Raw genomic sequence first — 4924 nt, forward strand, 5'->3', positions numbered from 1 at the left:
TTAAGCGAAACGAAAAAGATTAAACATAACATATAATTGTATATAGGTACAGCACGCAAGAAATAAGATGTTATTTCCTTGGGAGGTGTATAATGTTGTAAGTTGTCGTTGTTGCCGTTGTCGACAGTCGTAGCAAACAAACAAAAATAATAATAATAATAATAATAATAATAATAATAAAAAAAATCTGCTTGGTGAAAATTAGCAGAAACCTTTTTATTATTTAATTAATAATTTCTTTAGACAATTATTGTTGAGACGAAGGAGAAGAACCGCCATTAATCTATTATGCCGGTAATTAGAGTGCTCGAGGAGGTAGGAATGGTTATAAAATAACATGACGGTTATTACTTTGCACGCTGTGCGTAATTTTTCGTACAAAAATAGAAAAATTAGACGGTTTTTCTTTTTGGTCACTGTAGATGAACGAAAACGTTATAAACCCACTATAATATAATACAATAATGGCGTGTCGTCTATACTATAGCCCGTGGGTGGTAACTGGTAAATGGTTAAACCCTTAAAAATAAGATTTTTTTTTTTAATTCGATTTCCTTTCCAGGAATTTTTGTACAATAGCAACTACTTAACTACCTAAATCGGTGTTTAACGGTCACCGCGACAAAGACATTGTTGTACACGAACGCGGGCGTTTGGATTTTTTAAAGGCGAAACAATTAAAGTCAACGAACGAATAATAATAGCTACAACAATTCCGTGGTATAGATTAAGATAAAAAACAATTTTTCACGCTTTTGAAAATAGTATCAGTTGTCTCACTGTTTAAATTCACTTTGAACTGTGCTCGTGGACCATAAGTATACTGCTTGTATATGCATCATATTCTATGGCTTATCAATATTATTATCAATTGATAACTCTACTAAAATACATAATAGTTATTTTAAGTAATTAAAATAAAATGAACTGTTTGGAAAATCATCTCAAATTAAGCATTATGATTCATCCGCAACTGAATCCAGTGCCGTTTTAAAGCACGGGCCCGGGACCCCGAAATTTTAAGGGCCCCTAATTCACATATATTACATTATGTTTACTAAATATCATACTTTTACATTTTTGTTTTTCTTAAAACGTTTTTAATATAAATCTCGAATGAAAAAAATATTAAAATTAGCTTTTTATCAAAATAATACAATTTAATGTATAAATAATTAATAGGAAAGTATTTTTTTAAATTATAACAAAAAAGATACAGAGGTTTACATAAAATTCACTTTTTTCTTATATTTAATAAATAATAATAAATCGTGTGTTAAGAAATGTATATATATCATAATTTAGTATTATAATGCCCCCGAAATATGTTGGGCCCCATAAAACTTTAAGACGGCTCTGGCTGTATCTCGCAGTAGATACAAATAAATATTATGCGCGTCGAGGACCACGATAATGGTTCGTACAGTTCGTAAATTGTTATATAATATTATAGTGAAATTCTAATGACTACAAGCCCGTTTTGAAAATCATAAACATTTACGTTCACTAATCGCCGATAACAATTAGGAGATAAGAGTATATTTTATTATAATCTCTTTTTAATAACTCTAATAATAATAATAAATATGTAACTGAACTCGTTCTAATAAATTCATATAGTTACAGTAATAATTGTTATACGTCCATAATATTATACCGTAAAAGAAACAATCGTTCTCACGGTATTAACCGAACGCGCACATGCAGAGCATGTAACAAGTCGTATAGGTACCACGAAAAACACACTAAATACTATAGGGTGAATTAAATATTATGTTAAACTATTTTTAATGTTTTTTTTTCTCTCTAAAACAAAGGAATGGCTTAGTGAATACGACCGCGTATAAATATTTTTAAATTATTATCTTTAGGCTACACGCAAACGAGTAGGTTACGATGATAACTGACAAATGTGTTTTTTAACACACCTAGTTGTTTGATTTTTATCGCAGGGGGTTCGCTGAGAAATAACGGGCGTGAGTGTAACTCGTACAGACCCGAGTCTCAGAGGCGGGGTTGCAGCCTAGAGGGTACTTGCCGCGGTCCCAGGTGAGCTGCAGGGGCGGTAAAATACCTTTTGCTGAAATGCTCCTCCTCGCGCCTGGTGCATGTATAATGCGGCGTACAACACCGGTGTCCGTGCAAGAGGAAATAATAAATCAACTCGTATATTATTATAATATTATAATAATCGCCGAGAGTGAAAGCGTTAATTAAATAAGGAGATAATCTATTAGGAGGTACTTGCAGTCGTCCGTTTATGAAATAAATTAACTATCATCCTATAATGTAGGAATGTCAAACTATAGAGTATTTACTGTACACAGTTTCATATCAATGGGATTACGATATTTTTCTGTGGCGTTCAAAACGACAGTATATGATGAATACCAATAAACGATTATTGCGATTTCGAATTTTATCATGACGTGTTCTAGTGTGCGGAGGTCCATAATTTTGTACGATTTTAAATTTGATTTTTGAAGAATAAAATGCCAATTTATATTTTAATGTCAAACCCAAAAATAAGAAAGACTTCTTACATATTTTACGAAATTCATAATATTTTAGATATAAAAACGATAAAAAAAAAAACAAAAAAAACAATGAGGTATAAAATAGTAATGATATTTTTCTAAAAATATAGTGTTTAGTGTCAGGACTACGTAGGCCATGGTAATAAATATGAATACCTACTCGAGTAATAAAATTCATCATAATCAATAATTTCCTCAATAATCAGATATTATATTGTTTTGTAGAATACACTTCATTCCCGGATAAAGCTGTATAATTGAAACTGTAAACGAAATAATACTCTACGATTTTGATCACATAATTTGAATTATAGGTATAACGCAATGATTATACATTTATTAACCTACCTCTTATTCGTTCAAAAGAAACATTACGTAGGTGATAGATATAATAATATTGTAATAATATAGTAATAGTAAATAATGGATGTGATATTTTAGTTTAAAGTAAACTTGAGTATGAATAAATTAATGTGTTGTGTATATCTATATGATCTATCATAAAACAACGAAATTAAAATAAATTATTGATTTTTCTATACCTCCAGCTATATGATAGTACTGTAGGTAGTATAAGGCTTAATGAAATTCGCCGTTTATAAAATAATACTTACAAAAAACAAAATTCGTGAAATAATATATCATACTGATTTTCATAATGTAAGAGTATTTTTTAAATGTGTTCGGTTATAGTTGATTAGAAATAATATATTGATTATATACAGAAAATATTGATGGTAAATATGCAAAAATATGCACTATAAATTTTTGATATTTATCACTTGTATTATTAATTGGATCCTTATTGGTTATTATTATTATTATTATTTATTATACATATTTTCTTTGTTTTACACAATAAATAACCAACTTTTGAAAATTTTCACTTGCTAATTGACGTGATTATAAACTTTAAGATATAATAATTTATATTTTATTTTTTATTGCAATGAAATTTTAAAACCCTAAATATACCTATACGTAAAACCATTATAATACCAAAAACGTCGAGAACATTTTTAATTTTAACGTGACGGATTATTTTTAATAAATCAACCGAAAAAGGCTAAGTTATTGCGACAGACTATATTAAACCAGTTAAGTTCTTAAGTTGATTAGCAAATTAACTTACGACTATAGACGATTCAAAACTTTGCGTATATTATATAAATTATTATTATTATGACGCGTTCTAATAACGGAACGTTAATCAATTATTAGCAATTATTATTGTCAAAATCGCAAATTTATACATACGTCGGCAACAATGGCGTTTATACATGACTATTAGGTTAGACGACGGTGGAGAAGTGGCGGAAACACAGGTATATACCATATATATATATATATACCATATATATATAATATATGGTATATTATGCGAACAAGTTTCAATAATGACGTATGCCTCTGTCGTGTGATCGTTGAGCTGAAAGAATCCGTCTCAGCGCGTCCGTTCAATCGAATTTATTATCAGTCGGCAACAGTCGTCGTCGTTGTCGTCGTCGTCGTCGTCGTCGGCATAATAATAATACTGTACAATAAGGATCGATTTTAAGCCTATATTATCTTATATATAATATCGTATACATATTATATAATAATATGTAGGTATAATACGTCGTTGTATGAATATACCGCTTTTGCCAATAATATAATATATAAAGCAGGTGGCGGTGGTGGTGGATCCGAGACATTTAATTTCCGAGGGGGAGAGAATTAATATAAATTATTAGAGTGAACGTTATAACGTATTATATATTTTCTCGGAGGATAAAGGTGACGCGTTATTTTTTTACGGTAAATTTAATACTTACCCAGAACTCAGCCGTTTAACAACCGTTTATTCTTCTGTTAACGTCCCGAATCGCTGCTAAATAACATTATGACGTTTCCTTCTCTATGCATTTTGTCATTGTATAATATTCAGGGATGAGCAACTCGATAGAGGGCTAATTTTTGAAGTGAAAATCTAACGGCCGCCAGAAAGAGGGAGTAATAACCCGTTTGTGCACTTACGACGTTTTTATTTTTTTTTGCCTGAAAATTGACGAATCGATTGCGCACAACGAAACCCGTCGTTAAGCTAAAAACGGACGAATCGTGAACACATAAGCGCTGCGTTAACACATATTTTGTATTTTTAAATTTGGACTTACCAAAGTAATTGAATTATCGGTACAAATCATCAATTTTCGAATATTCTATAGCAATATAAGTTTATTATCTGGCGATAAAACTATATCGTTAGCAGAAGAATACTATACCAAGGTATATCGAGAATAACCGTCATGTATTAAACATATAGATATTAAGGTATTGTGGTAGGTTTCAAACTTTTAAACGGTTGTTCGCCAGCAAGCCGTACTATATAACTACTTCTGATT

The sequence above is a fragment of the Rhopalosiphum padi genome, chromosome 3, assembly GCF_020882245.1.
Source record: "Rhopalosiphum padi isolate XX-2018 chromosome 3, ASM2088224v1, whole genome shotgun sequence".
Lineage (NCBI taxonomy): Eukaryota > Metazoa > Arthropoda > Insecta > Hemiptera > Aphididae > Rhopalosiphum > Rhopalosiphum padi.